This window comes from Orbicella faveolata, unplaced genomic scaffold, assembly GCF_042242905.1.
Source record: "Orbicella faveolata isolate gen_17 unplaced genomic scaffold, um_ofav_v1 contig_25, whole genome shotgun sequence".
In the NCBI taxonomy this organism is placed as follows: Eukaryota; Metazoa; Cnidaria; class Anthozoa; order Scleractinia; family Merulinidae; genus Orbicella; species Orbicella faveolata.
The window spans coordinates 4,622,355-4,640,000 of NW_028301553.1; the positions used below are offsets into that span (position 1 = coordinate 4,622,355).

Consider the following 17,646-nt stretch of genomic DNA (forward strand, 5'->3'; position numbering starts at 1 on the left):
TCCATTACTTTAAAACTTAAACGGTGTGTTAATAAATAAAGATCTAACCTCCCCCCTCCCCCAATGATCGCAACATGTCAATCCAACATATCATAACATTTTGTGCGTAACATGTTGCACGCGCTTGGCCACCCTCTTGAGACATGTTCAATCATATTACGTGCTGATGGCTAATACTTAACCAAAACACCAAACATGTCGCAACAGGGTAGACAAACGCACACAACATGTTGGGAGGAGGTAGTAGGGAGCAAGATGACTCTTTTTCCCTCCTTGCTCCTCCCCAGAGGAGGTAGTAGGGAGCAAGATGACTCTTTTTCCCTCCTTGCTCCTCCCCAGAGGAGGTAGTAGGGAGCAAGATGACTCTTTTTCCCTCCTTGCTCCTCCCCAGAGGAGGTAGTAGGGAGCAAGATGACTCTTTTTCCCTCCTTGCTCCTCCCCAGAGGAGGTAGTAGGGAGCAAGATGACTCTTTTTCCCTCCTTGCTCCTCCCCAGAGGAGGTAGTAGGGAGCAAGATGACTCTTTTTCCCTCCTTGCTCCTCCCCAGAGGAGGTAGTAGGGAGCAAGATGACTCTTTTTCCCTCCTTGCTCCTCCCCAGAGGAGGTAGTAGGGAGCAAGATGACTCTTTTTCCCTCCTTGCTCCTCCCCAGAGGAGGTAGTAGGGAGCAAGATGACTCTTTTTCCCTCCTTGCTCCTCCCCAGAGGAGGTAGTAGGGAGCAAGATGACTCTTTTTCCCTCCTTGCTCCTCCCCAGAGGAGGTAGTAGGGAGCAAGATGACTCTTTTTCCCTCCTTGCTCCTCCCCAGAGGAGGTAGTAGGGAGCAAGATGACTCTTTTTCCCTCCTTGCTCCTCCCCAGAGGAGGTAGTAGGGAGCAAGATGACTCTTTTTCCCTCCTTGCTCCTCCCCAGAGGAGGTAGTAGGGAGCAAGATGACTCTTTTTCCCTCCTTGCTCCTCCCCAGAGGAGGTAGTAGGGAGCAAGATGACTCTTTTTCCCTCCTTGCTCCTCCCCAGAGGAGGTAGTAGGGAGCAAGATGACTCTTTTTCCCTCCTTGCTCCTCCCCAGAGGAGGTAGTAGGGAGCAAGATGACTCTTTTTCCCTCCTTGCTCCTCCCCAGAGGAGGTAGTAGGGAGCAAGATGACTCTTTTTCCCTCCTTGCTCCTCCCCAGAGGAGGTAGTAGGGAGCAAGATGACTCTTTTTCCCTCCTTGCTCCTCCCCAGAGGAGGTAGTAGGGAGCAAGATGACTCTTTTTCCCTCCTTGCTCCTCCCCAGAGGAGGTAGTAGGGAGCAAGATGACTCTTTTTCCCTCCTTGCTCCTCCCCAGAGGAGGTAGTAGGGAGCAAGATGACTCTTTTTCCCTCCTTGCTCCTCCCCAGAGGAGGTAGTAGGGAGCAAGATGACTCTTTTTCCCTCCTTGCTCCTCCCCAGAGGAGGTAGTAGGGAGCAAGATGACTCTTTTTCCCTCCTTGCTCCTCCCCAGAGGAGGTAGTAGGGAGCAAGATGACTCTTTTTCCCTCCTTGCTCCTCCCCAGAGGAGGTAGTAGGGAGCAAGATGACTCTTTTTCCCTCCTTGCTCCTCCCCAGAGGAGGTAGTAGGGAGCAAGATGACTCTTTTTCCCTCCTTGCTCCTCCCCAGAGGAGGTAGTAGGGAGCAAGATGACTCTTTTTCCCTCCTTGCTCCTCCCCAGAGGAGGTAGTAGGGAGCAAGATGACTCTTTTTCCCTCCTTGCTCCTCCCCAGAGGAGGTAGTAGGGAGCAAGATGACTCTTTTTCCCTCCTTGCTCCTCCCCAGAGGAGGTAGTAGGGAGCAAGATGACTCTTTTTCCCTCCTTGCTCCTCCCCAGAGGAGGTAGTAGGGAGCAAGATGACTCTTTTTCCCTCCTTGCTCCTCCCCAGAGGAGGTAGTAGGGAGCAAGATGACTCTTTTTCCCTCCTTGCTCCTCCCCAGAGGAGGTAGTAGGGAGCAAGATGACTCTTTTTCCCTCCTTGCTCCTCCCCAGAGGAGGTAGTAGGGAGCAAGATGACTCTTTTTCCCTCCTTGCTCCTCCCCAGAGGAGGTAGTAGGGAGCAAGATGACTCTTTTTCCCTCCTTGCTCCTCCCCAGAGGAGGTAGTAGGGAGCAAGATGACTCTTTTTCCCTCCTTGCTCCTCCCCAGAGGAGGTAGTAGGGAGCAAGATGACTCTTTTTCCCTCCTTGCTCCTCCCCAGAGGAGGTAGTAGGGAGCAAGATGACTCTTTTTCCCTCCTTGCTCCTCCCCAGAGGAGGTAGTAGGGAGCAAGATGACTCTTTTTCCCTCCTTGCTCCTCCCCAGAGGAGGTAGTAGGGAGCAAGATGACTCTTTTTCCCTCCTTGCTCCTCCCCAGAGGAGGTAGTAGGGAGCAAGATGACTCTTTTTCCCTCCTTGCTCCTCCCCAGAGGAGGTAGTAGGGAGCAAGATGACTCTTTTTCCCTCCTTGCTCCTCCCCAGAGGAGGTAGTAGGGAGCAAGATGACTCTTTTTCCCTCCTTGCTCCTCCCCAGAGGAGGTAGTAGGGAGCAAGATGACTCTTTTTCCCTCCTTGCTCCTCCCCAGAGGAGGTAGTAGGGAGCAAGATGACTCTTTTTCCCTCCTTGCTCCTCCCCAGAGGAGGTAGTAGGGAGCAAGATGACTCTTTTTCCCTCCTTGCTCCTCCCCAGAGGAGGTAGTAGGGAGCAAGATGACTCTTTTTCCCTCCTTGCTCCTCCCCAGAGGAGGTAGTAGGGAGCAAGATGACTCTTTTTCCCTCCTTGCTCCTCCCCAGAGGAGGTAGTAGGGAGCAAGATGACTCTTTTTCCCTCCTTGCTCCTCCCCAGAGGAGGTAGTAGGGAGCAAGATGACTCTTTTTCCCTCCTTGCTCCTCCCCAGAGGAGGTAGTAGGGAGCAAGATGACTCTTTTTCCCTCCTTGCTCCTCCCCAGAGGAGGTAGTAGGGAGCAAGATGACTCTTTTTCCCTCCTTGCTCCTCCCCAGAGGAGGTAGTAGGGAGCAAGATGACTCTTTTTCCCTCCTTGCTCCTCCCCAGAGGAGGTAGTAGGGAGCAAGATGACTCTTTTTCCCTCCTTGCTCCTCCCCAGAGGAGGTAGTAGGGAGCAAGATGACTCTTTTTCCCTCCTTGCTCCTCCCCAGAGGAGGTAGTAGGGAGCAAGATGACTCTTTTTCCCTCCTTGCTCCTCCCCAGAGGAGGTAGTAGGGAGCAAGATGACTCTTTTTCCCTCCTTGCTCCTCCCCAGAGGAGGTAGTAGGGAGCAAGATGACTCTTTTTCCCTCCTTGCTCCTCCCCAGAGGAGGTAGTAGGGAGCAAGATGACTCTTTTTCCCTCCTTGCTCCTCCCCAGAGGAGGTAGTAGGGAGCAAGATGACTCTTTTTCCCTCCTTGCTCCTCCCCAGAGGAGGTAGTAGGGAGCAAGATGACTCTTTTTCCCTCCTTGCTCCTCCCCAGAGGAGGTAGTAGGGAGCAAGATGACTCTTTTTCCCTCCTTGCTCCTCCCCAGAGGAGGTAGTAGGGAGCAAGATGACTCTTTTTCCCTCCTTGCTCCTCCCCAGAGGAGGTAGTAGGGAGCAAGATGACTCTTTTTCCCTCCTTGCTCCTCCCCAGAGGAGGTAGTAGGGAGCAAGATGACTCTTTTTCCCTCCTTGCTCCTCCCCAGAGGAGGTAGTAGGGAGCAAGATGACTCTTTTTCCCTCCTTGCTCCTCCCCAGAGGAGGTAGTAGGGAGCAAGATGACTCTTTTTCCCTCCTTGCTCCTCCCCAGAGGAGGTAGTAGGGAGCAAGATGACTCTTTTTCCCTCCTTGCTCCTCCCCAGAGGAGGTAGTAGGGAGCAAGATGACTCTTTTTCCCTCCTTGCTCCTCCCCAGAGGAGGTAGTAGGGAGCAAGATGACTCTTTTTCCCTCCTTGCTCCTCCCCAGAGGAGGTAGTAGGGAGCAAGATGACTCTTTTTCCCTCCTTGCTCCTCCCCAGAGGAGGTAGTAGGGAGCAAGATGACTCTTTTTCCCTCCTTGCTCCTCCCCAGAGGAGGTAGTAGGGAGCAAGATGACTCTTTCCATGGTTAATTTATTCATATATTCAATTTAGGTAATGACTCCAGAAATCGTAATAAACAAGGTGGAAATGCTTTTATTATTGTCCTTTACTTTGCTTGGAAGGAGAATTACTTTGCATTTAAATTTAGTTGAATCCAAGATACAGTTTTTATTCCTTAAGCGGAGCGCATTGCCTCAAGAAAATCGTCAGTGAGAGATATCCCTACACGATATTTCGGGCACAGTGGGTCATCTTTTGTCCTAAATTCCCCACTATCTTACCGGGGAATATTGTTAGAAGAGCATTAATTTCTGTTCCTCAAACCTCCACTCCACTGAATGAAACAATCACGCGTGAGGAATAAATTTCTTTTATAATCCTTTACTTTTTTAGGAAGGAGATTTGGAGGGAAGTATATGTCTTAACCATAATCTCTTAATCTTTCCTTTTAAAGTCAAAAGTGGTTACATTTTCAGTAAAACTTCCTCCCAAAGTAATTTTCTTTAAGATGGTCAAGGTTTAGGAAACGGCTGAAAGACTAGACTGCTTATTTATGCCCATAGTGTCGACACAGTGTAGTTTAGTCTTACCGCTACTTCTTAACCTTTAACCCTCTCAGAGAAAAGTACTTTGGGAGGAAGTCTACCTCATATTACAACCCCTTTTTGAACTTTAAAGGGCGAGTGGAGGATTATGGATGAGAGTTAAACTTCCTCTCCAAATATTCTCTCCAGGAAAGTAAAGGATTATGGACGAGATTTAGTCCTCCTTCGCGATTGTTTCATTCAGGGGAGTGGGGGTTTTGGGGGACAGGAATTAAGACTCTTCGAACAATCTTCCCCTGTAAGATGGTGGGGGATTTTTGGCCGAAGATAAACTACTGTGCACAATGGCTCGTGTAGGGGTATCTCCCGATTTTTTTATTATCTGACGATTTTTTTCTGGCATTGCCCTCTTCTTTGGGAATGAGCAATGTTCATTGGATTAAACTGAATTTAAATGCAAAGTAAAGGACAACGACACAGGTTTAACCGCACTCACCTTTCTGGTTCTGCGGCATATTTTTTTCTACAGCTATTTTCTAAATAATATTTTATCACAGGAAGGTGTAAGAGCTTATTGGATTCTAGTCTTTAATTTGCTCTTTGCACCTTCCTTACATCAGCTAAGTTTACTTTCGTTATTTGCGAAAATCTCTATCTTTTTATTCTTCCCTCATACAGACTTGATATTATATATATTCACGTCCGCTTCATTTGTTAATCAACTATTCCATCGTAACTTACTATGAGGATCGACAGATTTACGATAAACGGAGTACAGGTGCTTTTCTTAAAGTTTATTTCCAAGTTCAAAGAGAATTTATTTGAAAGTGTTTCTGCATTTGTCTTTTAGCCAGTTGTTCGCTGTGGTGTATCATTGTTCACTTTCTTTACTATTCCTCAGGCTACCTGTTGATCGAATCAAATATTAACAGTTCATCAGAATGTGTCACGCAGAATCAACATGTATTATTATGCGCTGAACTGTCGGAGTGAGGGTGCTGCTGCGATACCCTCCTACTCGTTCTATATTTTCTTTCCAAATAAAGCTTACTGTGCTTACATACATAATGAAATGTTCACAAGGTAACGTTAGCTTTTGGCTTCAGAAAAAAATAAACAAATACTAAGCAAAATAAACTAGTCGTTTAAATATAGAACTCTTACTAAATGATTGCCAATTAAATCTCTACACTTTAAAACGTCACTATAGTGTTATCGAGCGCAGAATGAACTGTCTTTTGAGTCCATCTTTCAGCTTTGTCCGAGCGATTATCAGTTTTTTTTCTAAAATTTCGAGTGCTGTGACAGCAAATGGCCTTGTTTCACTGAGCCTTCTGGAGAATTTGATTATCCATTCAATATTTCTAAATCCTCTTCCGAAACTTCGGCGAGACGAGAAAAAATGTCCCTATTTTGCAGACTATCTTCAACAACTGAATAGTAATGGATGATCGTACAAGGTATACCTTAGCCAATCAAAATGCAGTATTGCATTAGTATAATCCGGTAGATTTGTACTAATGATAAACAGATTACTGTACCGTTGTCAAGCACAATAACTGTTGGTTATTAATTCTTACATAATGATCAAGAGTGATCACAATAAAACGTTTTCATGAAATCATTATGAAGACTGATTGACTTTGTGAATTCTTTTGTTAGAAAACATTTTTGGACCTAGAAATTTTAAAGTTAAAATTGTAAATTTCATTTTCAAAGTTAAAACTTTAACTTTGCAGCAACTATTTACTTCTGCTGGCATGTTGACACGACCTTGTTTCCTTACTTATGATCAACAACACGCTTTGCCTCCATCTGAACCAGTAGGGAAGAAATGACTCGCAGTTAATGTCTTTTTTCAGGTTTTCTGAACTGTACTTAACAAATCTTAAGAAAGAAACTGACATATTCATTTCCACTTGTCTTATTCGCATCCTTGGATGGGCCGTGGCTCAATATTTCTCTGCAAACTGAAGTCGAGTGATACAAAACTTAAGCCCTGCTCCGCTGTGTTAATACTTGGTTGGATTATCGCTTACAGAAAACAGCACCTCTTGTCAAAGATAGTTTTTTATGTTTTTGGTATCCTTAAAGGGACACAGTCGGCTTTGGGACCGCGCTGACCTGGACACTAGTTTTCTCACTTTGAAAAAGTTCACCTCAACCTGAAATCAAAGATACTCGTCGAGTACATCTAGAAATCCGCTTCAATCTTCGCAGTGTTTTGCTTGATTTTCAATCGTTTACTGAAAAACCTGTTTTTGAGTGGGCTTTTGCTCATCCTATGTTTTGTATCATATTTGGTTAAAAACAGTATGGATCGTGTCTCTGTGATATGCAAATTAACTATGAAATCAGATGGTATCTAATGCGCATGTGCTCCAGCTGACTGTGTCCCTTTAACTTTTAATAGGGTACCACTGATTCATGCTTCAAAAGTATTCATATTATTGATAAAAGAACGTAAAACCGAAAAATCAAAAACAAAGCCTCTCCAGTCTTTTCAAGGTACTGGACGTTTTTTTAAGCTTTTCGAAATATATGAACTGATTATGTCGTTCTCAAACCTTTTCATCAGCCTAGCGTTTTTGTCAGTAGTCCGACATCACCAAGTCCAATTACATCCTTTACAGGGACAGGATCCGGTACTTCTTTTTTTATTAGGTTACGTCGGTCCTTGCAAATTGACCTTGTGTTTTCACTGCTTACCAAAGCGTGGCTTATTTAACTATCAGAAACCATAGTACACTTGCCTGCCAAGGAGTTGAAAAACAAATATTGCTTCGGAAACAACATCAAAACTCGATCTGCTATTACCGACCAGCTAAGAAATAGACTGACAAATGCGGGGTAAAAATACAACCTTTATCAGCAATGATGTGAAATGATTTCCTGCTGCAAATTATTAACGACCTGTTAACATGTCCACGACTAAATTTCCTCACGGTTACGTGTTTGATTCTCGGTTCCAGTTTCTTATAGGTCATCGATACAATTTCAAGCATATCCTTAAGACAGTTGCATTTGTTCAAATCATAGTTAACAGAGGGAATGGTTAAGGATCCCAGCAAACATCAAAAAAGCAAACAAACAGGCTAAGAGTTATGTTGGAAGGTCTTTGACCCTGTACATCTTTTTGTTTTATGCTCCTAGACTGTGCATGAATTACGTAATCGCAATATTTCTATTGGTTAGCTGTATGAGCACACATAACAACTTTTTGTATTTTTCCAGATTTTGGGCAGGGTCAACCTCCCTCCCCCGCCCCAAACAGCCAACAAAAACATACAACAAAGAAATTTGCCATGATTCATAATCATTTCCCTCTATTAACCATGTTCAAATGTATCGTGTTTAAGTACTTTCTTATCTCACTTTAATTATTAATTGCCTTAATTGCCAATGCGTCTCGAAACAGTATTTAGGTCAATGCTCTTTCCAGTATCTTGATAAAGTGAAAACATTGGAAACTGACGCAGATCAATATAAATAACTAAACTTGGTAACTCCTTGTTAAAACAATCAGGGAACGTTTTGTTGTGTCAATTAGTTCACTGCTTTTCTTGACGCTCCTGTGGCAAACAAGCACACTCAAAGGTGTTTTATGAATTTTAGTGTACTTTTCTAAGCTCAAGTCCATGTTTTAGACATTTTTATGGTTTTTACAAAGTCTTAATTAAGAAAAAAAAATTGAATCGCCATATTTTTTAGTATTTTCAAACTTTTTGACATATTTGCAAATTTTGAAATCCAAGATGGAGGTCCTTTTTAAAAGCACGATATCAGTTTTACCTGACAAGTTATTGCACGAAACTTAACATTTCTAGATGATTTATCACCACATACTGCATATATGTTTTATTACTATACCGCATTTATAATTTGATGAACATGGAAAGAGACGCTCTCAGTTAACCTTCACCCTTTGCAGGTTCTAAAATTTGTTTCATTTTTAAGAACTCCATATAAGAGATAAAAAGGATAGACGAATATGATTAAAATTCAAAAGGTTTGTTCAAAAGTTCCAAAGCAAAAATTAAACCTTAATGATAATTATGTCTTGAAACCTTTCCTCAGGAATACTGCTTGTAAATACTTCTTGTAAAATCACGGTTCCTGCACTAAGTGAGACTAGTTTCTAACTTCTGATAATAACGTTTTCCAATGCAATAACTTTGTACTAATCTTCCTTATGTCGAATCGATGTAAAACTTTTACACTGAGTTGCTAAAATGAGCTTAGATCAGGAGCCATAATCGGGGACGGAGGCCGTAAGCACGCGCCATTTCTAGTATTGGGGCTGTCCCTATGATATGGGACAATTTTTCTATTTTTAGAACAAATTGCGCCATCGTGTGCGGAAAGCGCGCGTACACGCTGCGAGGATTTTTGCGGTTGTAGCGCGGGGGCAATGGCATCCGAAATTCCAGACATGTTTTATGCTTTTGGCCCACAACTCAATACGTTTATGTCTGTTGGAATTTTGCTCAAATATTTTCGTCGTAAGCTGCTCCAATTCGACTGAAGTAAGGCAGTGTCGAATTTAGGTATGTCCCGTTTTATATCACTCAGACCAAGTTGTGTTCCGCTGCTTCTTTTACAAGTGTTCCACATTACTCCACTATAAATTTCACATATGCTGAAGATTAACAGCTTTTCCGTAACACAGCAAAAAAACTGGTTGGAAAAATTTGGATATTGCAGCGTTTTAGGACTTCAAAGTTTCCCTCCTCTTGCCACACGCTTGGGGGATTTCGCCAGAGTCTATCGCCACCGAAAAGTAGTAAGCAATTGCAAGTTTGCATTTCGCCTGAATTGTAAGTAACACTTGATATTTCATCAAGACCCAATAAGTTTACGTCTGTAGACACGGCTAGGCTTTGTTTGTGTAAACATTCAATAAATTGTCTGTTGTCGATGAATAAGAGCGCCCGCCGATCCGTGTTTTTTGCAGTCAGTAAACATGACAAATTGGACTTCCGCAATAATATCTCTAGTTTTTAAATATGTTCAAGGTTGATAAATGTTTGAGAACATATTAAACTGCTTAGCTGAAAATATGTGAATACGGCAGGAATAATCACCAAAGTTACGATGACGTTTTCTTTAATCAACTCGAATAACGATTTCGATTTTGTTGGCTGAGTTATCAAAACTCCTTGTCTATTTTATTTTCGCAGCTCACGTAGGGGCCAAACCACCCCCCTAATGTTTCATGAAGGCTATATTTGCTTGGTTTATATATTTCTGAACCAAGTTTGGCAGATGAACTTTCTTTGTTCTCCAGTTTATTTTAATTCGGAAGTTGTGGCAAAATGTCAGATTATGACGTCATAATTGATGACGTCACCAAAACGTGCTATAATTTTTTGTAAAATCTGATGTAAAGATTATATCATTGGAAAGGCCTTGCCTTGAGGAGTAAAATGCCGGAAACCGTTTTTTGCTATGATGATTATTTTTTGAGATATGGTAAATTAAATTTTTTTTGCTTTCCCCCCCCCCCCCGGGAATTTGCTTAACCATACTGTCCTTCTTAAGTCAGTCTCTCTGGTTTATTTTTTTCAGTCTTTTTCTAGGAAGGCTAATAATCTAGAAAAATAGAAAGCTTGATGTTGTCAAAAATCGTATGGTTTTAGAAATTTGATTTTCGGCTTTGTTAGGATAGTATTAACAGTAAAAAAACGGGTGACGTCACAGGTTATGACGTAACAAAACTTATTTTAACGCAATAACACTAGAGGGATAATTTTTTATTCCGATTTTCTTCTTTATTTTTGCTTTAGTCATCTGGCACATCACATGTGCAACATAGCTGCATTTGCTGGAACAAAATTACGGCTCCAATTTGGTGATTTTTCTCAAGGGGAGGACTCCATATTTTGCAGAGTTATTTTTCATATTTAAAAATGCCATATTTCATGTAATTTTTGTGATATGGACAAATTTTTTTCAGGTTTCAACTCCCCTTGATGTCCTCTTTCCAACACATTGTACAAAATATGCATATTAAAAACTTCAAAAGTGGCAAGAAACATGACGTCATCACTGTGACGTCACAACTTTGACATTTACTGACATTTTTCACATAAATATTTGGTGTAGAAAGAGTTTATATTTTTTAAGTAATGCGAAATAATGTGAAATATCCAAGAACTGATGAAACATTTGGGGGGTGGTTTGGCCCCTAGCTGTGTAAAATTTCACTACGTTGAAGAAACACACATGATAGTAGCCTTTTGGCGTTAGTGAAAATTGTTGCAGAATCTCAGCACAAAAGATAACGAAAGAAATCTTTGTCAAGATTTGTTGCCAATTAGCTACAATTGAAAACACAGACTCGGACTTTAAAGTGCACGCCCTGGAGCTACTTGTACGCGTCAGACGTTCCTTCCAAAACTTGCCAAACGAGCAGAAATATATCAAATAATATCAAAAACAGGTTTTGGTTATGATTAAGCACTGTTTGAGAAATTCACAAATTACCTCGATACCAGAGTAGAGAGATTTCTTACATAAACTTTATTCTTTAGACAACATCCACGCGAGAACCCATGACATGTGCGTGGATCCGCGCGGATGTATGTCCGAGTCAGGGTGGCGCAATTTGTTCTAAAAATAGCAAAAGTGCCCCATATCATTAGGTGCGCGCAGATCCCGAGACTTACGGTCTCCGTCCCCGGTTATGGCTCTTGCTTAGATTGAAGATTGTTTATTTTTTACGGAAAACGACATTCCAAGGAAGCGGGAGACTGCGCGTGCAGCAATTAACATACTATGTAAATTCAAAGCTTTCTAAAGTTTTCGATTCTATTTTATCTATTTTCTATTTCACTATTACATTTCATAAGTGTAAACAGTAGTTTTGATACCTTTTGACCTGTGTACTTGTTTTATTTATCTATTTTTCTCTGGGTCCATTTTTATTTATTTATTTATTTATTTTTATTTATTTTTATTTTTTTTGCTGTTTGTTTCAAAATGTTTCGACCATTACTTCAGTTTATCATTACAGCTACCCTGAGAGACTAGCGTCACATATTTATTCTAGCTGGAATGTTATTTGTTTGCTGTTTGCTTGAATACTGACACAAAAACTTTATTCACATACAACAAACTGTTGTTTTCTTGAGAAAAAGAAAATACTCAAACTACACTTTGAAATCTATGTCAGTGAAACATCGCTACATCGAAAACATGACATTTCTCTAAAGGCTTGAGCCCACTTGTGCCCGGACACATGCAAGTACGTATCGAAACCAAACAACGCTCGTAAATATTTTCAGCCACCTGTTCTCTGTTCTAAACGTTAATTTTCCATGTTAAATGGTGTAGCAAGACACTAATTTGCCCTAGGCGATGATATTTTTTCATTCACCTCCATGTTTAACACTGTACTTATATCAGTTACACAGACGAAAAAGTAGTGCATGTTTATATAGATTGGTCAAGCTTCGAACATTGATGACCGAAAAATGATCGTGTTTGGCAAAGCGCAATTAGAATTGTCATGCCGATAAAGTCATGAGCTCTATCAGTCGTTATAAATTAAGTTGCTGTTCGTTCTTGAATGCCTGACAATACTATTTTAAAACACATTTGATTTTGAGTAATTCCTTCTCTAAATGAATCGCCTTTAAAGTTCATTTGCGGCCTCGTATAAGGAAAGCATTGTTCGCACTGCAAATTATCATTGTACTATTAAACTGGAATTGTTCTCGTAAATTGTCGTACATGCTTCTCTGTCTGCAGCGTAAGTGGATCACTTCCTTAAATCTTCGTTCGCAAAGCCAAGCCGAGAGTAAGCTGAAATGCTACGTTAGAATCTTTGTTTTTCACAATGTTTATATCAAAATAAATTTGTAACAATTTCTAGTACCACCACCACGTTTTTATTCTGTTAAATTTGAATTCAAAATGTTAGGAAAAAGCACTTCAATTTTGCATTGCGGAGAATATTCGGCCGTTTCAAGTTGTCCTTTAAAATAATAAATTGCGATGTTCAACCTTCCACTTCAGTCTCGTACTCAAAATATTCATTTTCCCAATTGATTGTCATACATTTCTTTTGTTGTTAGTTTATGAATTTGGTAACATTGCCTTTGTAACATACTTGACAACGCAACGAGGTACGATGTTATATTTTGATCACTCTTGGACTGAATCCGTTAATGGTAAACGACTAGAGAAACAAGAAAACGGCTTATCTGAAGTAAGATATTTCCAGGCCAGGGTCCAAGAGCCAGTACACTGCTATCCAAAATGACTACACATTTCTTTGAAAGGGCATTAAACCTAGAAAGAAAGGAAACATCAACAAAATAGCTGGTTAATATTGATTGTATCACTTAACACTTACTGTTTTCACAATGTTCTTACGAAGGTTATAATAATTAACACCAGCATGTTTTATTCTGTAACTTTGATTCCATTATGTTACTGGACAAGTCTCCAATCTTCAAGTAAAATTCTTCTTACTAGTTACAATATATCCTGATTCCAATATTTTCTCTCCAACTGAAATGCTTATAACAAGGGTCAGGAAGGCATTTATATGGTCAGACTCTGATCACTCTTTGGACTGAAACCGTTCAATGGTAAACAGAGAAGAAAACGACTTACCTGAAAAAAGGTCTTTTTCTGGCTGTCAACTTGAACCAGGCTTCGAGAGCTTACACACTTTGATCCAGCATGGCTACACTTTCTATTGAAACGATGTTTGCATTCAACCTGGTGATAAAAAGAGCAGAAAACAACAAATTAAATTACTTTTCAACGATTATCGGATCTCCAGTTGTGTTAATTTCGAATATTTGCCCCTAAATACACATTTACAGTGCTTTTCTAAAGCTTTACTTTATTGAAATTGATGAACAAATCTCTCGCAATCGTGTACTTTTAAGAATTCGTTCGGACATCAGAACAATTCATCGTTGCCCAACCGGTATGTAAGAGTTTATGGGTTCGAATCCCGTCACGGACGGAGATGTTCAATTCTTTGTCCCAAACTCACCACACGATCAAAATTTCATCTTTCACTACTCCCGATTAGATTTCTCTACAGGATACTTGGAATGACACAGTTATTAAAGTGGTCGACGACAAATTCAAGTAAAATAAGGAAAGGGTGAACTTATCTGAATTAAGATTTTTCCAATATGTCATATATAGTGCACCAGCGTTCAAGAATTACACACTGCAATCCAAAATGGCCTCACTTTCTCTTCAATATCCGAGTTCACCTGGCAAAAAGGGAGATTAAACATAAAACGAACTATTTTTTTCATCAACAAATTCGAGACGTGTTTATAAATTTAATAACAGGCAATTCTGCAGTGACTTCTTAAAGCAGGTATCAATACTGTACGGTAAAATTATTTAAGAAAACACTAAATTTTTGTTGGCTGGCAAATCTCAAACAAACTTCCTGGTTCTGCCGAGGACATTAAAATAGTTAAAGATTTTCTCTGCAAGATACTTTAAAATGTATTGACATGGAAGGAGATTTTATTAACTTTAGACTGAAACCGAAAAAAAAGGAAAATTTGAGGTGCTGGACTTATTGTAGAGAAAAAGCGTTTCCAGCCATTAGCAAGCAGTGAACTACTGATTGAAACCACCGAGTCCAAGAGCTAACGAAGTTGTTTTTCTTGCATTGGCGAATTTTCAGTCCTTCGTTTCATAAATTTTCCAGAAACCAAGTGAGGCAAGGTGCAAATAAATTTCTAACACCGGCAAAAAATATTTTATGAACGTTACTGCTGAGCTTTGGTGGTACATTTAGACAACATTTCTCAGTTAATGAATAGAAAACTGCGAAGATAATATCTGGTCTATCTGAACCAAGATGTTTGCAATACTTACATTGTACCAAAGAACATTAGAGCCACGCACTGTCGTACAAAATGGACTTGTTTTCTCTCAGCATATCTTTTTTAAAACCTGCATGAAAAAGAAAAGAGGAAGCTTTGATACACTGACTTTTAAAAACTACGTTAGGCTTAGGAATTTGGTCAAAAAAATGCAGAGCTAGCGGTTCACAGAGACATTTAAAGCATAAATACTATTCAGACAGCGTTTAAACGCACAAAGCAGTATAAACTTATTATTTTTTTGCTACATGAAGACAGTTTATTTGGTGATTTCCCTCGGGATGTACTCTACATAATAAAAGAAAATCAATTATTTTCTTCCTTGGACTGATACTGTAAATGGTATAAGACAGAAGAGTTAAGAAAATGAGAACGAACTTATCTGACTATAAAATCTTTCAGATGTCGTCTACTTGCATCGAAGCGAAGGGTAAAACACTACAATCCAAAATGGCTGCATTTTCTTTCAATGCACGTGCACTCTGTGTTCAACCTTGGAAAAAAGAGAGCAAATGTCAATAAATGAAGTAAATCTCCTTTATTCAATAGAACAGTCTTGTAGTTGTACGATGTTGCTATTTTCAGGCATATTACATTGTATTCGCTAGCCTGAAATCAAGAGACTAGAGAAATGCATTTTATAGTGGTGACTGGCTTTCTTTTCGCTCAGAAAATTTACTGAGTACAAACGTGTTAGGTCTGGGATTCTGGTGGTATATTGTATTTCGATCAATCTTGCTCTGAATTAAATCGTTTACCAGGAAAACGACGAACAAATGACAAAACTACGATGTACTTATCTGGAATCAGTCATTTCCTGTAGTCAACTACCAGGTTGCGCTAGAGCCCAAGAACTACAACCTGCAATCCAAAAAGGTTTCTGGTGCATTTTAATTTAAATTACAATACACTAGAACAAAAAAATCATAAAATTGCAGCAAGGGTCAAACTGAACCATAGCAATCAATTTATCGTGATAGCTATCTTAGTCAGAATTTTTAAATCAGACTTTGCAACAAGGTCAGATCATACTTGTAAAATAAAGATAAAGTAAAACCTAGAATTTACCTGAAATTGGAGTTGATCGCAAAATGAAGAGACTGATAAAGAGAGAACGTAGCTTCAAAGCTGAACACGGCTGCTCATAATAGACTACGAGTAGTCCCTCTTTCACTTAGTCCGTCGTGCGTGACGCGAAAGAAATTCGCGAGAGAAAAATGGCCGCACGATATCCTAGGGGCTAGGAGCGCGCGAAAGGAGGGACTACCGCCTAAGCCCAAGGGTTTGCCCTTTCACGGCCGAGTGATTTTTCGGTGTAGGATTTCTCATCTTGACGTCCTCTTATTATCGCCTGTTATCAATAGCCCAGGGAGATCTGAATAAAATTGCTCTACTCTACTCTTCAAGTAGCCAGGCAAAAACATATGCCGTGAGAAGTATATCTTCGTTCAGTGTTCGTTCAGCGAAACTGCCAAAGAAGTTTTAAACAGAAGACGGCGAATGAGGCCTCTTGTAAGGATTTTCGCTACGTCTAAAAGTTATTGCGAAAATTTCAACAGAGTTTCAACCGAAAATTTACATTATACATTATACATTATACATAGGAGATCATCCAACTGCGGTGAAATGTTTGCCGATAGCAGCGGAAAATTTCAGGTGAATGTCCGGTTTCAAGTGAGAGTCCGGATCAATCTTTCAAATGGGCGGCAGAAAGGCCAAGTTCAGTGAATTGATATTCGCTGACTTAGACGATGCTGTTGAGCGGCGAAATCACTAACACGCTCGCAGTCGGGTTGGAGGCAGAAAGCTTTGCCAAACAAAACACTGGATGAATTTAAATCTTTCCAAAGCCTGTTGGCAGATTCGCAAGAACATCACGGCTTGCGAAGCGCGATTCCAACGCTTCGATTTGCTCTGGTACCGCTTCGATTTGCTCCGGTTCCAAAACATTCCTGCAAGACGTCACAGGTATCTCGAATGTTGACAACACGTTGTCAACGCGCCTAACATAAGCCAATCATATTTTTGCGTTGTGAGAGCAACGCATATAATTCAAACTCTTGGGCTTAGGCGGTAGTCCCTCCTTTCGCGCTCTCCTCGCCTCCAGGATTTCGCGCGGCCATTTTTTTCTCGCGGTTTTCTTTCGCGTCCCGCACGACGGACTAAGCGAAAGAGGGACTATTCATAGTCTAGCTCATAATGGTTACATTTCCTTTGGGTTCCCCTCTGTTCGTCTAATGCCAGAAGGAGAGAGGAAACTGTCAAAAATATATCACCTTTGAGTTTGAGGTCTTATCAGTCGGTCAATCAGTTTGGTAGTTAGAAACCGGCCATATAACATCGGACAATATCGCCTGCATTAACAAATTTCTTAATGTTCTCTTAGGATTATTTTCTCGCCAGAATTCAACGCAAGTTTACTCAAAATTGGTTCCATTCGTCAAGTAATTTCTGATTTCACGAAAATGTGAACAATTATGAAAACACGAGGATGAATGAAGAAAAGCCACAATACAATTATAACTCAAATCTGCCTTTATTTCTAAAATTCTAACTAAATATTTTGATATTACTTACCCGAAAATGTATCAGAAATCAATCGTGTGGCGAAGGACAAGGATGGCTGTATAACATCTCAACAAAGTCGCTCTCAAAGTAAAACCGACTAAATTAAACTCCAATTAAAACATTCACGAGCAGTAAGTTCAGCGGTTGTATGGAAACAAACTGTTCCTGCATGAGAAGAGAATTTAAATTCTCAGGGAATATTATTGACGTAACTTTAAAACTGTTCAGTCAGATCTTCATACCCTTAGCAACTCAGAGCATCGGAACAATGGACGACAAGCCGGGTCTAAAACACAGGTCACATTCCACAGGTCAAGAGTAGAAATCCTTACTCTACTGATGAATAACTATGCCAAAAGTTTCCCCTCGATCTAAAACAACATTTACGCAGAGTGCTAGGGTTAATTAGGGCTAGGAGACTGAATCTTGGTGCTGTTTATTTATCTGCAGCACAGTGACTCTGTACTCTGACTTGTGGAATGTGACCTGCAGTTCAGACCCATCGTGGACAACATTAAACAGTTACAAATACGACGAACAAGAGAGCTAGTATTTCTGAAATGTGGTATTCAGTAAGAAACTTTCAAACCTGCTATTCCGATGTGCTTGTCTAAACGAA

General features: G+C 40.6%; 1 pseudogene; it reads right to left on the bottom strand.

Moving 5' to 3' along the window:
* Window positions 1–43: 43 nt before the first annotated feature.
* The window catches only part of LOC149108668 (uncharacterized), a 20,055-nt pseudogene continuing 2,452 nt past the window's right edge, over window positions 44–17,646 (bottom strand).